At 45.6% G+C, this 26,286-nt stretch overlaps 1 non-coding gene across 1 annotated transcript; it reads left to right on the plus strand.

The window, feature by feature from the left end:
• Positions 1–1,227: 1,227 nt before the first annotated feature.
• On the plus strand, positions 1,228–1,389 carry LOC138496220 (U1 spliceosomal RNA). The gene has a single exon (XR_011277758.1). It is a non-coding gene; the product is annotated as a U1 spliceosomal RNA (small nuclear RNA).
• The last annotated feature ends 24,897 nt before the right edge of the window (positions 1,390–26,286 follow it).

Here is a 26,286-nt window from a genome sequence, read left to right on the forward strand (position 1 = left end):
GAGAAACTTAACCTTTGCAGTGCTTTTTTTCCTCGTCTTGAGACAAAGAAGAACAGTGGGAGCTCAGTTACGTTTACCTCTAAGCACAGTGCGGATTGATGAAAATGTCCATGCATTATACCAAGTACATTGGACATTATAGATGTGGCCAGTGGGGTATCAAAGCATGGCGAATACCACATGTACAGCACAATATGTTACCCTAGTAGTGCCCCAATAGCACACTGCAACCTGCAAATGGGCCTCAGTGGACCAACGGCCAAGGTTTCTGGAAGTTGCTTATGATCTTGATCTGTGATCTATGATATGATCTGAAATGATAAGTTATTTATAACACGCTTAATACCCATGCAGCAGTGATCCCAATCATAAAAGTGAAACAGGCAAGCCCAACAGGTATAACTTATTTTCACTCTTTTGGTAGCGCAGTCTGAGGGCAGCCTATACCCTTCAGGAGAGGTGTGAGCTGATACAGTTGCAACACAAAAAACAATAGTACTATGTTCCCAAAATACCTTAGTTCTTATCTTCCGGACCTCAGCAGAGCTAGGCTTTTCAGCATCAGACCAGAACCATGGGTGCCTTTGCGCTGGGCTGGGCTCAAGTCGGAGAGCAGCAGCGATGGGCCCCAATGATGCAGTTCTGTTTAGCAGTGGTGCTGATTTGCGGGTAGAAAATGCAGGGAACAGTAGGCCATGCCAAGTGGATGGCACTGGAAGACTTCTGGGCCCGGACAAGGGAATACTTGCCTTTGGCGCTGTGCAGGCTCGGCTGACACAACACGGCATATGGTTACGGCAAAGATGTCAAAGCTTCAGCATTGCCATTGTGCAGAACTCTGAGATTCAGGGGTGGTGGAGTGTCGAGGTCCAGGATGATTATGATGGTGTCAATGGGGCCAGTGCTGAGCAGCTCTGCTCAGGAGGGCCATGGGCCCGTGTGGGGCCGACAGGCCAGTGGGCAGACTGCAACAGGCCTGCTCGAGCCATCCTGCTATTTATACAAATCTCGGGCCGAGCAGGGCCTGATGGGAGAAAGGAGCTGCGCTACAATCTGCTCTTCTGCTGGGCTCTGCCTGCTGGAGCTTCCCCCTACACACGGGACAGGCAGCTCTGCAGATGCTCAGAACTTCCAGGGGGTTGGGGCTGGGTCAGGGCCTGCTTTCTCACCCTCGCTTAGCGGGGCTTCCCAGAACTGACCCAACCCCTGCCCTCTTGCATGCAACTCATACTTAGCTGGCAGGGGACAATCTGATCTCAAGGGCAGATCTCCCAGGGTGAGGCTTACCCATTGCACATCGGATTTGCTGACCCCTGCTATGTTCCCAAATGCGGGATACACGACTGCATTATTTCTGGTAGTGGGGGACTGCGTTTGCGCTCTCCCCCTGATTTATTGGTGAAAGAAAAGGTAAAGTGTGCACTAGGCCTGCTAGGTTGCATACTTTAAGATTGTGCTCACATTGCGTTTCTTCAATTAGGTTCACCTTTGGGTGATCGCTTTTCCACATTTTATCAGTTGAATTGAATTATGCTTCTTTCATCACCACAGAAGTAATGTGTATTACAGAGATAAGCTGCCATATGTATTGGGCACACTGCACATGCTCAGGCAGCATCAATCATGCTTTGTACAGGACAATGCTGGCCTAAATTGGGAACAGCCAGCATAGACATGTTGCTACAGGGGCATATTTTGGGTACAACCAGCATGACAATGTGTTACATCAGTGACAGTGCTGTCTTACACTGTGGACACATTGATCATTAAAATGTGTTGTGTTGTAAAATGTTCTTTTCTGCTGTTGGTGACATGGAATGTCCCCTTTAGAACTGATTGTAAACTTTATGGCTTTTTGGTCACCTTTTCTGCTGTAAAATGCACCATTTCAACCCCATATTTGAAGAAAAAAAAAAATCTTGGGGTGGGGAATCCCCCCAAACCCTCCCTAGAACCTTGTAGCTCCCTCGCTACGCTCGGTCGCCCCCACTATTTCATAAAAATATTAACACATAGACACTGAAAGAAATCACAAGCAACTAACCTTTGATCACTGCCCATGACACCAAAAGCTATCTTTGGGACTGCATGGCTATCACTGCCTGTGATGCTATTGTGTCAAAGGTCACACAATATCGCTTTTTAATGTACTGCTTTGGGTGAGGTTGTTGACTTTTGTCTCGCCGGCCCATTAGGTGACAAAAAGTTAATGCTTCGCCCCCACATTCAAAAAGGTTGGACAAGCCTGGCTTACAGGAAAGCTATGCTTTGGAATTTCCGAACATGCCTTGCAGAAAGAAGCCACCCACAGAGCAAACAAAACGATGTGGTCAAAAGCACACAATTTCAATGATTTCAGAAAGTAATATATATACGTCACCCTCAAAGTTATATCCTATGGAGCATGGCCACTGTCGATCTATACAGTCGGTGTCATCCATTTTACAGCTCTGACAGGCCCCAAAGGACATTGGATCAAACCTTGACATTTATATTGGGGCTTAGTAGTTTTAGTGTAAGTGTTTGAAATGAAGAATCTAATGCCCATAGTTAATAGAGATGTGTCTGGTCTGCACACACGTTGTCCCAGGTTGCATCATAAACTTTCATTCTAAAAAAAACAGGCCTCCTTCCAACGCCTGGCAGCCAAGAGCAACATTTATGCCAAGACATCACTTGCCTATATAAAACGACAGCATGACATCAGGAGCTCACCGACAACCACATAATGGAAAACAACTATGTCAGTTCCACCACACGCCCTAAATCATCAGCAAAGGTAGTGCCATGGAGCCACCTCCATTCCAGAAATGTATGAAATGACAAAATAACATTCTTCAAAAGTCTTCCAATTTGACAAATCCTGTTGTGGCAAAATGACTACTGGTCTGCAGAAGTCTGAAACACCTACTCAGCCCCACACTACTTCTAAACCAGTAATGATCTCAATCATAATGGTGAAATAGGCACAACATAAATTGGACACCTCCTTCGCCTCTTAAAATAGCATGTACAAAGGGCAGGCTATACTCTTCAAGAGGGTGTGTGTCTCACCTCATCCAGTGCTGGGGAGTCCACCTACTACTGGACATCATGTGTGCCCAGATCCATCAGGTCAGGCTGCTCTTGCAAGACCAGGTGAAAGTCTGACTGGTCTGTTCCTCCTGTTGACTTTCAACTCAGTTACAGCAGACATGATCCCTCCGGGCTGAAGTTTGGGGAGCTAGAGCCAGCTCAGGTTCCTCTCTTCTAAGCGTAGGGAAATCTGAGCCACTGGATCCACTCCCTCAGGAGTAGGAAACTTAGGGGCCACTGGGCCTTGCTGTCGGACTGTAGGGTAGCCCTGACTTTAATTTTTCCCAACATGTGAACAAAGGAAATCAAGTGTCGCACATTTGAAGTGTGCGTAGAGAGTTTGTTTGGTCTGGGCCTCTAGAGTTCTGTGGCGCAGACAACTTGGAGGGGGGGCTCCTTCATAGAAAATAAGCACACCTGGTCCTGCTATTTGTGCCCTCACTCAGAAGTAAGGAGCATAGAGGCCAAGACAGTGGATACCGGGCCAGTCAATACTGCTGCAGGTTCTCCCTGCCTCCTAACCCTCTTGGTTTGCTGGAGCACATGGCTCAGAGTCTTATGGTCTGACCTCCGGACCTTCTCTAAGGTGAGACCTGTGGTTTTCAAAAAACCGCCTCTACCTCAAGAACAGGCAGTGTTTTGCCTAGAATGCACTTACTAAGAGGATGAGAGATATACCTCTAAATGTCTTTTGGCAACTACCCTTCCTGGTATCTCATGTGGTTCTGTTATTGAGCCTGCACAGAGAACAAAGCAAGGGCTAACCCTTCCTGCCTGCCCGCCCCCAGAGGCTCATCTAAAAAGGGGTGGCGGGGCGAATGATGCTGGACGTGGCCTAAAGGAGGTGCACATAACAAGCAAGGATTGCGTGCCACAAAAAGACAATACATTGTGAGGTCCTGCAAATATGAACTGCGTACCACCTAGCATAGTCTTGCGTGGTCTTGTTTGCACCCAGTCTCCAACCTGTACATAAAACTCCCTCTGTTTCCAGAAAACTGCTGCCTGTAAATAAATCCTTTTGTGACCCCAGGTATAATTGTGAGAACAATTGTGAACATTGTGGTAAAAAGGGCTCCGAGCCTGAAGGAGGGAGACCCATGATTAACACCGGAAGCGAGAACTTGTGAATGTGAAAATCCTGATAAGAAAGGCTCTTTGGTGCTTGTTTGTTACGACAGGCACTCGGCAGTAAGAGACTGTTATTAGGAAAGATGCTTTGGCAGAAGGCCTTTATGCCTATGCCTTGAACTGCAGCCTTGTGACAGAGAAGCCAGAGTGTGTGCAAAGCTCGGAAGTGCCTCCTTGCCCCGTGCTGAAAACGTGGGTAAAGGAAGCCAACTGCTCACCTATCCTGACATATTTCTTGAACACTTTTCTTTTTACATACACTATTATCCTGCACCATTTGTATTTAGAAGTAAGGATTGGCAGTAGGTTTATTAGTATAGGCCCTTTTATTTTGACAGAGACTCGACTAGGACTGCGTTATTATTTGATGGTCGTAGCTTGCTCCCATTCTTAGATTTAGGATTAGATAGACGTTTAACCAGCCCATTGAAGTTCAATAAACACTCTTGAACTGTGATCACTTGTGTCTGTCTTCACTGCTTGATACCATGCCTTCCTTACAGAAACTCACCATGAGGAGATGCAGGCATTAGGTCAAACGTGCATTGATATATGAAGAATATCGCTTGCACCATAAATATACAAAGACTATATCACAAGCAATGTATACGCTGAAACGCAACACGAACGATATACGCAGGTAACTTATTAACATAAAAATGTAACAGTAAAAGGCTGCCATCTTTATTAAAATGGAAGTCGTAGCTCACATTGAAGTCAATAGAGGTCTCAAAGCTTTATGAAAAATCAAAACGGTTGAATCTACTGAAGTAAAGATGCATGCCGGGAGCAGGCAGGGGCAGCGCGGCCCCTCTCCAAGGTTATGGAAGAATTAAGGGAGGGCTTGAACAGTCCAGAAGAAAGCAGAAGATAAGGATTGTCAAGGCACAAGACATATTTCTCTTAGATTAATTGAAGAACAAACAGCCTTTTAATGCCAGGAGCCGACTAATTATAAGTTGAAATCTCATAGAGAATGGATCAACCAAGTCCCGGTCTTTGGAACAGTAATAACACTTGTGCTCATATTAGCTAAGCTAGAATCTCAAATAATACACGATAGAATAGTTCAGAACATGGTTTCCTCACATGTGACTCATAACTCGAAACACTGTCTATTCATTAAGGCCAGACATGTCCCAGAACCTGGCTTGACTCCCCGCTTGTTCTCAGAAACAAGGTGCAAGGTCAAAAACAAAAGGAATAGTTTGGCTCATGGCCTATGGATAAGGGATAGCGGCTTATTGAATTGGAAGAACGCAGATCTTGGACTTCTCACACCTCACCTCCAGTTTTTGTTCATGCGCTGATGACTTGTCATAGCCAATGTTGGTGAGCAATTTACCGACCAATGAAAACTCTTAATGCTGTGCCGCCCAGTATATGTTGCATTAGCCAGAAGTTAACTTCAAAGATGACATGTATTCTCCATTATCAAGGACTAACTCATATATTTTCAATATATTTTCCCAGATGTTTGCAAGCGATCAGCGCTATATAAATAAATAAATAAAATAAATATGTAGACAAGTCCCTTAAGTAATCCCCTTACCCCCGTAGGTTTTTGTAACCAAGATTGTAATGCAACGTCAATGGTGACATATTTAATGTTTTTAAACTGTTGTCATGCTTGAGAAGAACGAGAGCGCACAACTATTTTGTTTGTATGCTGTCCCTGCTGTATGTGGATTGTTAGTTAAGTGGTGTTTTGCCATTTACTTTGACTATTTCTGTTAATGGGTGCGAGATTTCCCGGCACACCTGTACCGCTGAGACTGGGCTTTCCTGTCTACCTTTACACTTACCTGGAGGGCTTAGACCTCCCATGCTTGTAGGAATGAGAGAGAGAGGCTATGGATGCTCCAATAGACCAAGAAGTGATCACAGCTATAAAATCATTAAAGGCCCTAAAATTGCCGGGTCCAGATGACCTGACAGCCCCTTTTTATATGCCACTGAGCCAGATACTAGCAGTCCCGCTTGATAGGTTCTTCAATGCAATTATGGAAGGAGGGGACCTCCCACCCTTAATGAGAGAGGCCCATAATACATGAATCCCAGAAGCCAGGAAGTAAATGTGCATCCTACAAGCCAATTGTTCTCTTAAACCTAGACAAGAAAATGTTCATGAAGATCCTGGACAAAAGAATGGAACAATTAATTCCCTGCCTTATCGACCCAGACCAATCAGGCTTTGTGCTCAGAAGAGGAACAACCGACAACATCTGTAGAGTCCTTCATTTTGTAGATAAGGCAAATAGATCCCCAGTCCACTCTCTATTAACACTGCATGCTGCATGCTGACAAATCATTCAACAGAATGAACTGGAACATTCTCAAAATTACACTATCTTAATTCACGTTTGACCCGGGGATGACCAAGATATCAGCCAACTACAAGCACACAGCAGCCAGAATACAATTCAATGGGGAACTAACATGTCCAATCCGATTTACTCGAAGTACTTGGCAGGGGTGCCCATTGTCGACTCTCCTCTTCGCCCTCAAGGTGGAGCCGCTGGCAGCCCACCTCCGGGACAATCCCAACATCTCAGGTATATGATACGGGAAACAGAACATAAAATAAGTCTTTTTGATGACATTATAGCCTCCCTGACACGCCTGGAAGAGCTACAGTCATTTTGTAAAGTGTCCGGATTTGAAATTAATTAGACCAAATCAGACATCTTAAACATAAATATCCCGCCTCCTGTTTGAGAAATCTTAGAAAACGAATTTTCCCTTTACCTAGGCTAAAAAGGGAATAACATCTAGGGCTCAAAATTACAGCGAACCTGGGCCAACTATATGATGCCATATATCCACTACTTTGGTCAAAAATTGAGGATGACAAGGGCCCATGGGGAAAGCTGTGCCTCGCATGGTTTGGGAGGATTTACAGTGGTCAAAATGAACATACTACAGAGAATACTTTACCTATTTCAGTTCAGAACAATCCTGCAATTAAAAAAAGAGAATCAAGCTCTGGGAAGATGGACTACTTAAATTCATTTAGGAATGAAGTCCAGTGAGAGTAAATAGGATCACACTATACTTGGCCAGGAACAGGGGGACAGGGCTGGCTTTCCGGAAGCTCCTGTACTATTATTAGGCAGCCAATAAAACCAGTGGTAGAGTGAGTACAAACGCACACAGAAAAGAAGAGCGTTTTCATGGAGCAATAGGTAGAAGGCAGACAGACACCTATGAACACAACCGTGGATCACACAATCATCTAGCGTACCAAGCCTATATTGTCGTCCAATCACAAAGCCAACACTGTGAAGTGTGGGACAGTGTTAGAAAACTATCAAGATGTATTTCTTTCTGCTCTCCCTACATCCCCGATTACGCATAAGCCCGCCCTGAGGGACCCAACTTTTGGCCAAATGGGTGAGGGGCTCAGTAAAATAGGCAACCTATTCCAGAATAGAGATTAGATCCTTTCAGAAAATGAAATAGGATTGCAACTTGGCAGAGGGAGACAGATTCCGCTACAGACAGGGTCGACTTTGGGTACATAACCCTTTGATTAAAAAAGCAGCATCCAAGCCCCTTACATCCTGGCAAGAGATCTTCCAATTTTCTGCTTCTGGGAAGGGTCTGACCTCCGAATTATATGAGGCCATTGATGGGGAGGGAACCCCGACTAACCATTCCTATTGTTTGGGATGGGGGAGAGATTAGGGGTAGATATAAGTGAGAAGGAATGTTAGAGGATATTCAAAAACACTAAAAATACGTACTTCTGCACACGACTAGCAGAGACCCAAGTCAAGGTTCTAGCCAGGTGGTATCTCACGCCACAGAGGTTATTAGCAGCTAAGAAATCCCCATATGGCCTATGCTGCAGGTGCAGTAAAGACAGCGGAACATTGTTACATAGTTCACAGGGCTGCCCTGTCTTTCAAGCGTTCTGGCTGGAACTAGCTCTAAATTAAAAGGAAAACTAGATGTGGAATGCTCGATGGAGATTTCTTTTAATGTCAAAGTTATTGTATATCTTGGTTTCAAAGTTCAATCACTCATCTGCAGTTCAACTTTACTCATGTTGGTTATCAGTATGAACTAACCCAGGGACTAGCTTTCTCTCTCCTCCCTAAGTTATCACGTGTAAGGACACGTGATACCTTAGGGGGGAGAGGAGAGAGAAGCTCGCCCCTGGAGGCCGAAGTAAACTAGCTTCACACACGCTCCTAGCAGCTAAATTACCTACCCTGGCGAAGTGGAGGCAAACAGCACCGCCATCAGTCGACATCTGGCTACATAAAGTATGCCTCATACTGGCGATGAAAAAGCTACCGGGAGCATCAGAGAGAGAGTGAACACATGTAGAGGCCCCGGAGCCGCTTTCTGAACTGCAAGAAGGACTAGAATGGCCTATCTTGTCACAAATGCTTGAGAGCATTAAACGTGATTGAGACGCCATAACTGACGCCTGCATTCAGGCATTGGCCGCTTGAGAAACATTCAGAAATAAGTGAACAGGGTAGTGGTGGAGGAGGGGAGGTCCAGTAAATAGTTGTTAAATAAATGAATTTGTGATGTATGGGAATGGCTTATCCTCTGAAAAAAATTAATTAAAATGTGTTGTTAGAAAAAAATCCCTATGCCCATAAAAAACATAAATCCACAATCATTCAGACTCCCAAGGCATTATAGAAGTATTAATGCACAGTCAAATATAAAACAATGTAGCCATAGAGAAAATTAAACCATTGTACCCCAGAACCAAAGCCATCTAAGAATCAAAACTGTTACCTTCATTAAACATTACGGGAAAAATAAAAACCTTGTTACCAGATTCAGTCGCAGTGTTTAAAGTACAAGTCGGTGTGGAAACCATGCAACTTGTGACTTGACCTGCCTTTCCAGTGAAGATGGCCACTGATCAGCGCTCCTCGGTTAAAGGAGAGAGATCTGCTGAATATCTATGCTAAATTCTGGGAATCAGTTCCTTATTATTGAGTCAGGAAGGATTTATTCTATATGTTTTTTTTATGTATTTATGTATTTATTTATTTATTTATTTTTGACACCTAGTTACGGAATTGTAGAGGATCTAAACGCTTTGTGTGTCTGCACTCTAAGGGCCCAATTCATGCAACTTTTGGCTATGCACCGAAAAAATACACTTTGCACCGTTCTCTGAATCAGGGGGCCTCATTACGACCCAGGCGGTAAGGGGTTAACGGTGCCGTAAAAGGTGGCGGCGCCGTTAACCCCTTACCGCCTAATTACGAGGTCCATTTGCGGGTCCCCACCTTAACGGCTGGTTTTACCAGCCGTTAAGGAAGGAACCCGCAAAGGGACTTTCGAGGTAATTACGGTACCGCAATTTGCGGTACCATAATTACCGCCTTCCCCATTCCCATTGAGCCTTCTGGGGGCAAAAACGGGATTGGGGAAGGGCCAATGGTAAATGGGGAATTACTGCCCCGCCAACCTTGGAATGGGGCGGTAATCCCGCCATCCACCATGGCGCAATCGGTAAAATACTGGCATCAACCATGGCGCTAATAGTGCTATGGTTAACGCCTGGGTCGTAATGACCCCCAGGTCTTTGTTGGCAGTGCTAAGTGATTTTGCAACAGTGCAACGTCACTTTGCACTGCGCTAAAGTTTCCATGAATCAGGCCCTTAGTCTTTGGGCCTCATTACGACCCGGGCGGTAAGGGATTACTGGTACCAGTAAGGGCACCGGTACTGGTAATCCCTTACCACCCTACTACGAGTTCCCTTTGCGGGTCCTTCCTTAACGCCTGCTTTTAGCAGGTGTTAAGGACGGGACCCGCAAAGGGACTTGGGTGCTAATAACGGTACCGCAATTTGCGGTACCGTTATTAGCGCTTTCCCCATTCCCATTGAGCCCTATGGGGGCTCAAATGGGAATGGGGAAGGGCCCTAGTGAATGGGGAATTACCGCCCCACCAACCTTGGAATGGGGCCGTAATAGCTCCATTCACCAGGGCGGAGTCGGTAAGGTTTGGAGGCAGCCATGGCGCTAATAGCGCCATGGTTACCTCCAACCTTGTAATGACCCCCAGTCTCTCTTGCCATTGCTGTTTAGCGACCCTTTGAAAGGAACTGTTCACTGGGTAGGAATGTGTAACACATACAGAAATGCACTGTTTTACGAGTTGCTACATGTTGTCGCTAGCACTGTATCTAGCGCTTTACCTTGTGCTCTATTCATGTGTAACCACACGCTTGCTCACTTGCGTTCCCTGGCGCGTGCCTTGTTTAGGTTAATTTCTTGGTTGATAGATGAAGTTTGAGGGAACGTTGCCAGGTGGATGTACCTTGGCTGCATGCGGTAGTGCTGACGGTGCTAGCTCAGCCAGCATTGCTTATTTGTTTGACTGTGTAGGGTGTGTGGTGCACTTCAATGGCAGTCTGCTTGCTTAATCGTGCTGCATGAGCGCTCCTGATAAGGTAAGCGTTCTGTTCAATATCTTTGTTAAATGTCAGCCATCCAGCAGTTGATCTCAAAGCTTTTCATCAGACACATTTTTCTGTTCTGTATTTTTCCAGTGTAGTGTACACTGGGTCACTTGGGTTCGCCATTAATCACACAAGGAAAGCTACAAGCTATCATACGAAAGTAAAGTAAATTAGCGGTGCCCGCTCATATTCTTCATTTTAGCCATCCAACAGTTTACCATACGTAGCCGCAACAGCCCAAACGGGGCCCCTAGACCCCGTTTGTAGGTACCGGCTTACTTTCCCGCCCCTGATGAGCTCATCCCAGTTTTGGCCACCCCTCACATTGTCCCATTCCCCCCACCCCTATAACAGTATCAAGCGGACACATATTGTGGGTGGATAATACAGGTGTTTCGCTTGTGGCAGCGCAGCATCAGGGTTATGCTGTGGGCTGGCACCCTTACACATTTATAACTTTCCCCAGATTATCTCCTCCTGTGATCAGTGGATTTCCCAGGTTGTTAAACCTCTTACACACTTACACATTGCCAAGGTGCTTTGAGCTCTTACACAGTTTCTCATTTCCCAGGTCTCCTGACCTCTTATACAATTCCCCATTGCTCAGGTGTCTTGAACTCTTACACCTCTTACTACTATCCCCAGGTGCCTTGACCTCTTACTCATTTCCCTGGTCTCCTGAATTCTTAATCTATTCCCTGTTGCCCAGGTGTCGTGAACTCTTACCTCTTACCCCTATCCCCAGGTGCCTTGACCTCTTACTCATTTCCCTGGTCTTTGGCCCTCTTACGCCCTTCCCCATTATCTAGGCGACTTTACCTCTTGGCCAGTGCCCCTTTCCCCAGGTTTCTTGTCATCTTAACCAGTTGCTCCTTCCCTGAGGTGCCCCATGTGTACTGCCCTTGCCCCCTTTACGTTTCCCCCAGTGACTTGTCCTCTTCCCATTCGCTTACTCCCCCCCGTGGTGTTGCCTTCATTCCCATCGTTCATTCCCATCGTTCTACAGAGCCATTGTCCTTGTCTATGCTTTCCTTGCGTCCCTGGGTCTCTGGACCTCTCACCCGTTCCTTGGGTTCCTTCGGTTCTTGACCTCTTCCCTCCTCTCTTGGTTTCTCCTGCTTTCCCCATCTCTCTTGTCCCTTTCCCTGTCTCCTTTGTTTCTGACATTTATGTCCTCTGCTAAACTCTCCAACCTAACTCTCCAAGCTGAGGTAACCTTTTGCCGTGCCTTTGGATCCCTGCCCCTTCCCCAATTTAACTTATTTCCCTGCACACTTATAACTTGGTGTTTGCAAGCCCCTTCCGCCTCCCTCCCTAGTCCTGCCATTTTACTTTGCACAACCTCTATCAAATCTCCCACCCACACCACATGACCCGTGGCTTTTTCAGAGGCTATGCGCAGCTGCCGTCAACTTCGGTGACTGCACAGTCCCTTGTGGTTCCTGACAGCACTTCCAGCCTGGATGCACCATGTACCTCCACTGCGACAGTTCTGCTTTAAATTAGACAATCTGACAATTTCAACAATGAATATTCATAACATCACCAACGGCATGGGTTTGCGGGAATCCTTTGTCCTCAGCGCTGCAAATTCTGTAAAAGAGGGTGTCTGCCTGCGGGTGCTGGGTTTTAAACCCCTTTTTGTGGGTTTGGCCAGTACTTGCTTCCCTTGCCCTTCCCTGCCCTTTTCTCTCGTAGGGTACCTCCTCCCTTCTAATTCCCTTTTTGCCTGGCGCCCCCTTGTCTGCCTCTGGTATCACCATATGCTTGGGGGGCAATGTTCTCCCGAGGCCTGATATGCACTGTGGCTAAGACAGCGTCCATCAAGGCCTCCCGTAGCTCTGCACATCCCCTGGCATTACCTTTGCGGGAATGCAGTGACAATTGATTTTACCTGTGCATGTACATTCTGCTTCACTTTGTTATTTACACACAATGGAGACATTTATATTGGGGCTTAGTAGTTTTAGTGTAAGTGTTTGAAATGAAGAATCTAATGCCCATAGTTAATAGAGATGTGTCTGGTCTGCACACACGTTGTCCCAGGTTGCATCATAAACTTTCATTCTAAAAAAAACAGGCCTCCTTCCAACGCCTGGCAGCCAAGAGCAACATTTATGCCAAGACATCACTTGCCTATATAAAACGACAGCATGACATCAGGAGCTCACCGACAACCACATAATGGAAAACAACTATGTCAGTTCCACCACACGCCCTAAATCATCAGCAAAGGTAGTGCCATGGAGCCACCTCCATTCCAGAAATGTATGAAATGACAAAATAACATTCTTCAAAAGTCTTCCAATTTGACAAATCCTGTTGTGGCAAAATGACTACTGGTCTGCAGAAGTCTGAAACACCTACTCAGCCCCACACTACTTCTAAACCAGTAATGATCTCAATCATAATGGTGAAATAGGCACAACATAAATTGGACACCTCCTTCGCCTCTTAAAATAGCATGTACAAAGGGCAGGCTATACTCTTCAAGAGGGTGTGTGTCTCACCTCATCCAGTGCTGGGGAGTCCACCTACTACTGGACATCATGTGTGCCCAGATCCATCAGGTCAGGCTGCTCTTGCAAGACCAGGTGAAAGTCTGACTGGTCTGTTCCTCCTGTTGACTTTCAACTCAGTTACAGCAGACATGATCCCTCCGGGCTGAAGTTTGGGGAGCTAGAGCCAGCTCAGGTTCCTCTCTTCTAAGCGTAGGGAAATCTGAGCCACTGGATCCACTCCCTCAGGAGTAGGAAACTTAGGGGCCACTGGGCCTTGCTGTCGGACTGTAGGGTAGCCCTGACTTTAATTTTTCCCAACATGTGAACAAAGGAAATCAAGTGTCGCACATTTGAAGTGTGCGTAGAGAGTTTGTTTGGTCTGGGCCTCTAGAGTTCTGTGGCGCAGACAACTTGGAGGGGGGGCTCCTTCATAGAAAATAAGCACACCTGGTCCTGCTATTTGTGCCCTCACTCAGAAGTAAGGAGCATAGAGGCCAAGACAGTGGATACCGGGCCAGTCAATACTGCTGCAGGTTCTCCCTGCCTCCTAACCCTCTTGGTTTGCTGGAGCACATGGCTCAGAGTCTTATGGTCTGACCTCCGGACCTTCTCTAAGGTGAGACCTGTGGTTTTCAAAAAACCGCCTCTACCTCAAGAACAGGCAGTGTTTTGCCTAGAATGCACTTACTAAGAGGATGAGAGATATACCTCTAAATGTCTTTTGGCAACTACCCTTCCTGGTATCTCATGTGGTTCTGTTATTGAGCCTGCACAGAGAACAAAGCAAGGGCTAACCCTTCCTGCCTGCCCGCCCCCAGAGGCTCATCTAAAAAGGGGTGGCGGGGAGAATGATGCTGGACGTGGCCTAAAGGAGGTGCACATAACAAGCAAGGATTGCGTGCCACAAAAAGACAATACATTGTGAGGTCCTGCAAATATGAACTGCGTACCACCTAGCATAGTCTTGCGTGGTCTTGTTTGCACCCAGTCTCCAACCTGTACATAAAACTCCCTCTGTTTCCAGAAAACTGCTGCCTGTAAATAAATCCTTTTGTGACCCCAGGTATAATTGTGAGAACAATTGTGAACATTGTGGTAAAAAGGGCTCCGAGCCTGAAGGAGGGAGACCCATGATTAACACCGGAAGCGAGAACTTGTGAATGTGAAAATCCTGATAAGAAAGGCTCTTTGGTGCTTGTTTGTTACGACAGGCACTCGGCAGTAAGAGACTGTTATTAGGAAAGATGCTTTGGCAGAAGGCCTTTATGCCTATGCCTTGAACTGCAGCCTTGTGACAGAGAAGCCAGAGTGTGTGCAAAGCTCGGAAGTGCCTCCTTGCCCCGTGCTGAAAACGTGGGTAAAGGAAGCCAACTGCTCACCTATCCTGACATATTTCTTGAACACTTTTCTTTTTACATACACTATTATCCTGCACCATTTGTATTTAGAAGTAAGGATTGGCAGTAGGTTTATTAGTATAGGCCCTTTTATTTTGACAGAGACTCGACTAGGACTGCGTTATTATTTGATGGTCGTAGCTTGCTCCCATTCTTAGATTTAGGATTAGATAGACGTTTAACCAGCCCATTGAAGTTCAATAAACACTCTTGAACTGTGATCACTTGTGTCTGTCTTCACTGCTTGATACCATGCCTCCTTACAGAAACTCACCATGAGGAGATGCAGGCATTAGGTCAAACGTGCATTGATATATGAAGAATATCGCTTGCACCATAAATATACAAAGACTATATCACAAGCAATGTATACGCTGAAACGCAACACGAACGATATACGCAGGTAGCTTATTAACATAAAAATGTAACAGTAAAAGGCTGCCATCTTTATTAAAATGGAAGTCGTAGCTCACATTGAAGTCAATAGAGGTCTCAAAGCTTTATGAAAAATCAAAACGGTTGAATCTACTGAAGTAAAGATGCATGCCGGGAGCAGGCAGGGGCAGCGCGGCCCCTCTCCAAGGTTATGGAAGAATTAAGGGAGGGCTTGAACAGTCCAGAAGAAAGCAGAAGATAAGGATTGTCAAGGCACAAGACATATTTCTCTTAGATTAATTGAAGAACAAACAGCCTTTTAATGCCAGGAGCCGACTAATTATAAGTTGAAATCTCATAGAGAATGGATCAACCAAGTACCGGTCTTTGGAACAGTAATAACACTTGTGCTCATATTAGCTAAGCTAGAATCTCAAATAATACACGATAGAATAGTTCAGAACATGGTTTCCTCACATGTGACTCATAACTCGAAACACTGTCTATTCATTAAGGCCAGACATGTCCCAGAACCTGGCTTGACTCCCCGCTTGTTCTCAGAAACAAGGTGCAAGGTCAAAAACAAAAGGAATAGTTTGGCTCATGGCCTATGGATAAGGGATAGCGGCTTATTGAATTGGAAGAACGCAGATCTTGGACTTCTCACACCTCACCTCCAGTTTTTGTTCATGCGCTGATGACTTGTCATAGCCAATGTTGGTGAGCAATTTACCGACCAATGAAAACTCTTAATGCTGTGCCGCCCAGTATATGTTGCATTAGCCAGAAGTTAACTTCAAAGATGACATGTATTCTCCATTATCAAGGACTAACTCATATATTTTCAATATATTTTCCCAGATGTTTGCAAGCGATCAGCGCTATATAAATAAATAAATAAAATAAATATGTAGACAAGTCCCTTAAGTAATCCCCGTACCCCCGTAGGTTTTTGTAACCAAGATTGTAATGCAACGTCAATGGTGACATATTTAATGTTTTTAAACTGTTGTCATGCTTGAGAAGAACGAGAGCGCACAACTATTTTGTTTGTATGCTGTCCCTGCTGTATGTGGATTGTTAGTTAAGTGGTGTTTTGCCATTTACTTTGACTATTTCTGTTAATGGGTGCGAGATTTCCTGGCCCACCTGTACCGCTGAGACTGGGCTTTCCTGTCTACCTTTACACTTACCTGGAGGGCTTAGACCTCCCATGCTTGTAGGAATGAGAGAGAGAGGCTATGGATGCTCCAATAGACCAAGAAGTGATCACAGCTATAAAATCATTAAAGGCCCTAAAATTGCCGGGTCCAGATGACCTGACAGCCCCTTTTTATATGCCACTGAGCCAGATACTAGCAGTCCCGCTTGATAGGTTCTTCAATGCAATTATGGAAGGAGGGGACCTCCCACCCTTAATGAGAGAGGCCCATAATACATGAATCCCAGAAGCCAGGAAGTAAATGTGCATCCTACAAGCCAATTGTTCTCTTAAACCTAGACAAGAAAATGTTCATGAAGATCCTGGATAAAAGAATGGAACAATTAATTCCCTGCCTTATTGACCCAGACCAATCAGGCTTTGTGCTCAGAAGAGGAACAACCGACAACATCTGTAGAGTCCTTCATTTTGTAGATAAGGCAAATAGATCCCCAGTCCACTCTCTATTAACACTGCATGCTGCATGCTGACAAATCATTCAACAGAATGAACTGGAACATTCTCAAAATTACACTATCTTAATTCACATTTGACCCGGGGATGACCAAGATATTAGCCAACTACAAGCACCCAGCAGCCAGAATACAATTCAATGGGGAACTAACATGTCCAATCCGATTTACTCGAAGTACTTGGCAGGGGTGCCTATTGTCGACTCTCCTCTTCGCCCTCAAGGTGGAGCCGCTGGCAGCCCACCTCCGGGACAATCCCAACATCTCAGGTATATGATACGGGAAACAGAACATAAAATAAGTCTTTTTGATGACATTATAGCCTCCCTGACATGCCTGGAAGAGCTACAGTCATTCTGTAAAGTGTCCGGATTCGAAATTAATTAGACCAAATCAGACATCTTAAACATAAATATCCCGCCTCCTGTTTGAGAAATCTTAGAAAACGAATTTTCCCTTTACCTAGGCTAAAAAGGGAATTACATCTAGGGCTCAAAATTACAGCGAACCTGGGCCAACTATATGATGCCATATATCCACTACTTTGGTCAAAAATTGAGGATGACAAGGGCCCATGGGGAAAGCTGTGCCTCGCGTGGTTTGGGAGGATTTACAGTGGTCAAAATGAACATACTACAGAGAATACTTTACCTATTTCAGTTCAGAACAATCCTGCAATTAAAAAAAGAGAATCAAGCTCTGGGAAGATGGACTACTTAAATTCATTTAGGAATGAAGTCCACTGAGAGTAAATAGGATCACACTATACTTGGCCAGGAACAGGGGGACAGGGCTGGCTTTCCGGAAGCTCCTGTACTATTATTAGGCAGCCAATAAAACCAGTGGTAGAGTGAGTACAAACGCACACAGAAAAGAAGAGCGTTTTCATGGAGCAATAGGTAGAAGGCAGACAGACACCTATGAACACAACCGTGGATCACACAATCATCTAGCGTACCAAGCCTATATTGTCGTCCAATCACAAAGCCAACACTGTGAAGTGTGGGACAGTGTTAGAAAACTATCAAGATGTATTTCTTTCTGCTCTCCCTACATCCCCGATTACGCATAAGCCCGCCCTGAGGGACCCAACTTTTGGCCAAATGGGTGAGGGGCTCAGTAAAATAGGCAACCTATTCCAGAATAGAGATTAGATCCTTTCAGAAAATGAAATAGGATTGCAACTTGGCAGAGGGAGACAGATTCCGCTACAGACAGGGTCGACTTTGGGTACATAACCCTTTGATTAAAAAAGCAGCATCCAAGCCCCTTACATCCTGGCAAGAGATCTTCCAATTTTCTGCTTCTGGGAAGGGTCTGACCTCCGAATTATATGAGGCCATTGATGGGGAGGGAACCCTGACTAACCATTCCTATTGTTTGGGATGGGGGAGAGATTAGGGGTAGATATAAGTGAGAAGGAATGTTAGAGGATATTCAAAAACACTAAAAATACGTACTTCTGCACACGACTAGCAGAGACCCAAGTCAAGGTTCTAGCCAGGTGGTATCTCACGCCACAGAGGTTATTAGCAGCTAGGAAATCCCCATATGGCCTATGCTGCAGGTGCAGTAAAGACAGCGGAACATTGTTACATAGTTCACAGGGCTGCCCTGTCTTTCAAGCGTTCTGGCTGGAACTAGCTCTAAATTAAAAGGAAAACTAGATGTGGAATGCTCGATGGAGATTTCTTTTAATGTCAAAGTTATTGTATATCTTGGTTTCAAAGTTCAATCACTCATCTGCAGTTCAACTTTACTCATGTTGGTTATCAGTATGAACTAACCCAGGGACTAGCTTTCTCTCTCCTCCCTAAGTTATCACGTGTAAGGACACGTGATACCTTAGGGGAGAGAGGAGAGAGAAGCTCGCCCCTGGAGGCCGAAGTAAACTAGCTTCACACACGCTCCTAGCAGCTAAATTACCTACCCTGGCGAAGTGGAGGCAAACAGCACCGCCATCAGTCGACATCTGGCTACATAAAGTATGCCTCATACTGGCGATGAAAAAGCTACCGGGAGCATCAGAGAGAGAGTGAACACATGTAGAGGCCCCGGAGCCGCTTTCTGAACTGCAAGAAGGACTAGAATGGCCTATCTTGCCACAAATGCTTGAGAGCATTAAACGTGATTGAGACGCCATAACTGACGCCTGCATTCAGGCATTGGCCGCTTGAGAAACATTCAGAAATAAGTGAACAGGGTAGTGGTGGAGGAGGGGAGGTCCAGTAAATAGTTGTTAAATAAATGAATTTGTGATGTATGGGAATGGCTTATCCTCTGAAAAAAATTAATTAAAATGTGTTGTTAGAAAAAAATCCCTATGCCCATAAAAAACATAAATCCACAATCATTCAGACTCCCAAGGCATTATAGAAGTATTAATGCACAGTCAAATATAAAACAATGTAGCCATAGAGAAAATTAAACCATTGTACCCCAGAACCAAAGCCATCTAAGAATCAAAACTGTTACCTTCATTAAACATTACGGGAAAAATAAAAACCTTGTTACCAGATTCAGTCGCAGTGTTTAAAGTACAAGTCGGTGTGGAAACCATGCAACTTGTGACTTGACCTGCCTTTCCAGTGAAGATGGCCACTGATCAGCGCTCCTCGGTTAAAGGAGAGAGATCTGCTGAATATCTATGCTAAATTCTGGGAATCAGTTCCTTATTATTGAGTCAGGAAGGATTTATTCTATATGTTTTTTTTATGTATTTATTTATTTATTTATTTTTGACACCTAGTTACGGAATTGTAGAGGATCTAAACGCTTTGTGTGTCTGCACTCTAAGGGCCCAATTCATGCAACTTTTGGCTATGCACCGAAAAAATACACTTTGCACCGTTCTCTGAATCAGGGGGCCTCATTACGACCCAGGCGGTAAGGGGTTAACGGTGCCGTAAAAGGTGGCGGCGCCGTTAACCCCTTACCGCCTAATTACGAGGTCCATTTGCGGGTCCCCACCTTAACGGCTGGTTTTACCAGCCGTTAAGGAAGGAACCCGCAAAGGGACTTTCGAGGTAATTACGGTACCGCAATTTGCGGTACCATAATTACCGCCTTCCCCATTCCCATTGAGCCTTCTGGGGGCAAAAACGGGATTGGGGAAGGGCCAATGGTAAATGGGGAATTACTGCCCCGCCAACCTTGGAATGGGGCGGTAATCCCGCCATCCACCATGGCGCAATCGGTAAAATACTGGCATCAACCATGGCGCTAATAGTGCTATGGTTAACGCCTGGGTCGTAATGACCCCCAGGGTCTTTGTTGGCAGTGCTAAGTGATTTTGCAACAGTGCAACGTCACTTTGCACTGCGCTAAAGTTTCCATGAATCAGGCCCTTAGTCTTTGGGCCTCATTACGACCCGGGCGGTAAGGGCACCGGTACTGGTAATCCCTTACCACCCTACTACGAGTTCCCTTTGCGAGTCCTTCCTTAACGCCTGCTTTTAGCAGGTGTTAAGGACGGGACCCGCAAAGGGACTTGGGTGCTAATAACGGTACCGCAATTTGCGGTACCGTTATTAGCGCTTTCCCCATTCCCATTGAGCCCTATGGGGGCTCAAATGGGAATGGGGAAGGGCCCTAGTGAATGGGGAATTACCGCCCCACCAACCTTGGAATGGGGCCGTAATAGCTCCATTCACCAGGGCGGAGTCGGTAAGGTTTGGAGGCAGCCATGGCGCTAATAGCGCCATGGTTACCTCCAACCTTGTAATGACCCCTAGTCTCTCTTGCCATTGCTGTTTAGCGACCCTTTGAAAGGAACTGTTCACTGGGTAGGAATGTGTAACACATACAGAAATGCACTGTTTTACGAGTTGCTACATGTTGTCGCTAGCACTGTATCTAGCGCTTTACCTTGTGCTCTATTCATGTGTAACCACACGCTTGCTCACTTGCGTTCCCTGGCGCGTGCCTTGTTTAGGTTAATTTCTTGGTTGATAGATGAAGTTTGAGGGAACGTTGCCAGGTGGATGTACCTTGGCTGCATGCGGTAGTGCTGACGGTGCTAGCTCAGCCAGCATTGCTTATTTGTTTGACTGTGTAGGGTGTGTGGTGCACTTCAATGGCAGTCTGCTTGCTTAATCGTGCTGCATGAGCGCTCCTGATAAGGTAAGCGTTCTGTTCAATATCTTTGTTAAATGTCAGCCATCCAGCAGTTGATCTCAAAGCTTTTCATCAGACACATTTTTCTGTTCTGTATTTTTCCAGTGTAGTGTACACTGGGTCACTTGGGTTCGCCATTAATCACACAAGGAAAGCTACAAGCTATCATACGAAAGTAAAGTAAATTAGCGGTGCCCGCTCATATTCTTCATTTTAGCCATCCAACAGTTTACCATACGTAGCCGCAACAGCCCAAACGGGGCCCCTAGACCCCGTTTGTAGGTACCGGCTTACTTTCCCGCCCCTGATGAGCTCATCCCAGTTTTGGCCACCCCTCACATTGTCCCATTCCCCCCACCCCTATAACAGTATCAAGCGGACACATATTGTGGGTGGATAATACAGGTGTTTCGCTTGCGGCAGCGCAGCATCAGGGTTATGCTGTGGGCTGGCACCCTTACACATTTATAACTTTCCCCAGATTATCTCCTCCTGTGATCAGTGGATTTCCCAGGTTGTTAAACCTCTTACACACTTACACATTGCCAAGGTGCTTTGAGCTCTTACACAGTTTCTCATTTCCCAGGTCTCCTGACCTCTTATACAATTCCCCATTGCTCAGGTGTCTTGAACTCTTACACCTCTTACTACTATCCCCAGGTGCCTTGACCTCTTACTCATTTCCCTGGTCTCCTGAATTCTTAATCTATTCCCTGTTGCCCAGGTGTCGTGAACTCTTACCTCTTACCCCTATCCCCAGGTGCCTTGACCTCTTACTCATTTCCCTGGTCTTTGGCCCTCTTACGCCCTTCCCCATTATCTAGGCGACTTTACCTCTTGGCCAGTGCCCCTTTCCCCAGGTTTCTTGTCATCTTAACCAGTTGCTCCTTCCCTGAGGTGCCCCATGTGTACTGCCCTTGCCCCCTTTACGTTTCCCCCAGTGACTTGTCCTCTTCCCATTCGCTTACTCCCCCCCGTGGTGTTGCCTTCATTCCCATCGTTCATTCCCATCGTTCTACAGAGCCATTGTCCTTGTCTATGCTTTCCTTGCGTCCCTGGGTCTCTGGACCTCTCACCCGTTCCTTGGGTTCCTTCGGTTCTTGACCTCTTCCCTCCTCTCTTGGTTTCCCCTGCTTTCCCCATCTCTCTTGTCCCTTTCCCTGTCTCCTTTGTTTCTGACATTTATGTCCTCTGCTAAACTCTCCAACCTAACTCTCCAAGCTGAGGTAACCTTTTGCCGTGCCTTTGGATCCCTGCCCCTTCCCCAATTTAACTTATTTCCCTGCACACTTATAACTTGGTGTTTGCAAGCCCCTTCCGCCTCCCTCCCTAGTCCTGCCATTTTACTTTGCACGACCTCTATCAAATCTCCCACCCACACCACATGACCCGTGGCTTTTTCAGAGGCTATGCGCAGCTGCCGTCAACTTCGGTGACTGCACAGTCCCTTGTGGTTCCTGACAGCACTTCCAGCCTGGATGCACCATGTACCTCCACTGCGACAGTTCTGCTTTAAATTAGACAATCTGACAATTTCAACAATGAATATTCATAACATCACCAACGGCATGGGTTTGCGGGAATCCTTTGTCCTCAGCGCTGCAAATTCTGTAAAAGATGGTGTCTGCCTGCGGGTGCTGGGTTTTAAACCCCTTTTTGTGGGTTTGGCCAGTCCTTGCTTCCCTTGCCCTTCCCTGCCCTTTTCTCTCGTAGGGTACCTCCTCCCTTCTAATTCCCTTTTTGCCTGGCGCCCCCTTGTCTGCCTCTGGTATCACCATATGCTTGGGGGGCAATGTTCTCCCGAGGCCTGATATGCACTGTGGCTAAGACAGCGTCCATCAAGGCCTCCCGTAGCTCTGCACATCCCCTGGCATTACCTTTGCGGGAATGCAGTGACAATTGATTTTACCTGTGCATGTACATTCTGCTTCACTTTGTTATTTACACACAATGGAGACATTTATATTGGGGCTTAGTAGTTTTAGTGTAAGTGTTTGAAATGAAGAATCTAATGCCCATAGTTAATAGAGATGTGTCTGGTCTGCACACACGTTGTCCCAGGTTGCATCATAAACTTTCATTCTAAAAAAAACAGGCCTCCTTCCAACGCCTGGCAGCCAAGAGCAACATTTATGCCAAGACATCACTTGCCTATATAAAACGACAGCATGACATCAGGAGCTCACCGACAACCACATAATGGAAAACAACTATGTCAGTTCCACCACACGCCCTAAATCATCAGCAAAGGTAGTGCCATGGAGCCACCTCCATTCCAGAAATGTATGAAATGACAAAATAACATTCTTCAAAAGTCTTCCAATTTGACAAATCCTGTTGTGGCAAAATGACTACTGGTCTGCAGAAGTCTGAAACACCTACTCAGCCCCACACTACTTCTAAACCAGTAATGATCTCAATCATAATGGTGAAATAGGCACAACATAAATTGGACACCTCCTTCGCCTCTTAAAATAGCATGTACAAAGGGCAGGCTATACTCTTCAAGAGGGTGTGTGTCTCACCTCATCCAGTGCTGGGGAGTCCACCTACTACTGGACATCATGTGTGCCCAGATCCATCAGGTCAGGCTGCTCTTGCAAGACCAGGTGAAAGTCTGACTGGTCTGTTCCTCCTGTTGACTTTCAACTCAGTTACAGCAGACATGATCCCTCCGGGCTGAAGTTTGGGGAGCTAGAGCCAGCTCAGGTTCCTCTCTTCTAAGCGTAGGGAAATCTGAGCCACTGGATCCACTCCCTCAGGAGTAGGAAACTTAGGGGCCACTGGGCCTTGCTGTCGGACTGTAGGGTAGCCCTGACTTTAATTTTTCCCAACATGTGAACAAAGGAAATCAAGTGTCGCACATTTGAAGTGTGCGTAGAGAGTTTGTTTGGTCTGGGCCTCTAGAGTTCTGTGGCGCAGACAACTTGGAGGGGGGGCTCCTTCATAGAAAATAAGCACACCTGGTCCTGCTATTTGTGCCCTCACTCAGAAGTAAGGAGCATAGAGGCCAAGACAGTGGATACCGGGCCAGTCAATACTGCTGCAGGTTCTCCCTGCCTCCTAACCCTCTTGGTTTGCTGGAGCACATGGCTCAGAGTCTTATGGTCTGACCTCCGGACCTTCTCTAAGGTGAGACCTGTGGTTTTCAAAAAACCGCCTCTACCTCAAGAACAGGCAGTGTTTTGCCTAGAATGCACTTACTAAGAGGATGAGAGATATACCTCTAAATGTCTTTTGGCAACTACCCTTCCTGGTATCTCATGTGGTTCTGTTATTGAGCCTGCACAGAGAACAAAGCAAGGGCTAACCCTTCCTGCCTGCCCGCCCCCAGAGGCTCATCTAAAAAGGGGTGGCGGGGCGAATGATGCTGGACGTGGCCTAAAGGAGGTGCACATAACAAGCAAGGATTGCGTGCCACAAAAAGACAATACATTGTGAGGTCCTGCAAATATGAACTGCGTACCACCTAGCATAGTCTTGCGTGGTCTTGTTTGCACCCAGTCTCCAACCTGTACATAAAACTCCCTCTGTTTCCAGAAAACTGCTGCCTGTAAATAAATCCTTTTGTGACCCCAGGTATAATTGTGAGAACAATTGTGAACATTGTGGTAAAAAGGGCTCCGAGCCTGAAGGAGGGAGACCCATGATTAACACCGGAAGCGAGAACTTGTGAATGTGAAAATCCTGATAAGAAAGGCTCTTTGGTGCTTGTTTGTTACGACAGGCACTCGGCAGTAAGAGACTGTTATTAGGAAAGATGCTTTGGCAGAAGGCCTTTATGCCTATGCCTTGAACTGCAGCCTTGTGACAATGAAGCCAGAGTGTGTGCAAAGCTCGGAAGTGCCTCCTTGCCCCGTGCTGAAAACGTGGGTAAAGGAAGCCAACTGCTCACCTACCCTGACATATTTCTTGAACACTTTTCTTTTTACATACACTATTATCCTGCACCATTTGTATTTAGAAGTAAGGATTGGCAGTAGGTTTATTAGTATAGGCCCTTTTATTTTGACAGAGACTCGACTAGGACTGCGTTATTATTTGATGGTCGTAGCTTGCTCCCATTCTTAGATTTAGGATTAGATAGACGTTTAACCAGCCCATTGAAGTTCAATAAACACTCTTGAACTGTGATCACTTGTGTCTGTCTTCACTGCTTGATACCATGCCTCCTTACAGAAACTCACCATGAGGAGATGCAGGCATTAGGTCAAACGTGCATTGATATATGAAGAATATCGCTTGCACCATAAATATACAAAGACTATATCACAAGCAATGTATACGCTGAAACGCAACACGAACGATATACGCAGGTAGCTTATTAACATAAAAATGTAACAGTAAAAGGCTGCCATCTTTATTAAAATGGAAGTCGTAGCTCACATTGAAGTCAATAGAGGTCTCAAAGCTTTATGAAAAATCAAAACGGTTGAATCTACTGAAGTAAAGATGCATGCCGGGAGCAGGCAGGGGCAGCGCGGCCCCTCTCCAAGGTTATGGAAGAATTAAGGGAGGGCTTGAACAGTCCAGAAGAAAGCAGAAGATAAGGATTGTCAAGGCACAAGACATATTTCTCTTAGATTAATTGAAGAACAAACAGCCTTTTAATGCCAGGAGCCGACTAATTATAAGTTGAAATCTCATAGAGAATGGATCAACCAAGTACCGGTCTTTGGAACAGTAATAACACTTGTGCTCATATTAGCTAAGCTAGAATCTCAAATAATACACGATAGAATAGTTCAGAACATGGTTTCCTCACATGTGACTCATAACTCGAAACACTGTCTATTCATTAAGGCCAGACATGTCCCAGAACCTGGCTTGACTCCCCGCTTGTTCTCAGAAACAAGGTGCAAGGTCAAAAACAAAAGGAATAGTTTGGCTCATGGCCTATGGATAAGGGATAGCGGCTTATTGAATTGGAAGAACGCAGATCTTGGACTTCTCACACCTCACCTCCAGTTTTTGTTCATGCGCTGATGACTTGTCATAGCCAATGTTGGTGAGCAATTTACCGACCGATGAAAACTCTTAATGCTGTGCCGCCCAGTATATGTTGCATTAGCCAGAAGTTAACTTCAAAGATGACATGTATTCTCCATTATCAAGGACTAACTCATATATTTTCAATATATTTTCCCAGATGTTTGCAAGCGATCAGCGCTATATAAATAAATAAATAAAATAAATATGTAGACAAGTCCCTTAAGTAATCCCCGTACCCCCGTAGGTTTTTGTAACCAAGATTGTAATGCAACGTCAATGGTGACATATTTAATGTTTTTAAACTGTTGTCATGCTTGAGAAGAACGAGAGCGCACAACTATTTTGTTTGTATGCTGTCCCTGCTGTATGTGGATTGTTAGTTAAGTGGTGTTTTGCCATTTACTTTGACTATTTCTGTTAATGGGTGCGAGATTTCCTGGCCCACCTGTACCGCTGAGACTGGGCTTTCCTGTCTACCTTTACACTTACCTGGAGGGCTTAGACCTCCCATGCTTGTAGGAATGAGAGAGAGAGGCTATGGATGCTCCAATAGACCAAGAAGTGATCACAGCTATAAAATC

The sequence above is a fragment of the Ambystoma mexicanum genome, chromosome 10 (genome assembly GCF_040938575.1).
Source record: "Ambystoma mexicanum isolate Mex_15411 chromosome 10, UKY_AmexF1_1, whole genome shotgun sequence".
In the NCBI taxonomy this organism is placed as follows: Eukaryota; Metazoa; Chordata; class Amphibia; order Caudata; family Ambystomatidae; genus Ambystoma; species Ambystoma mexicanum.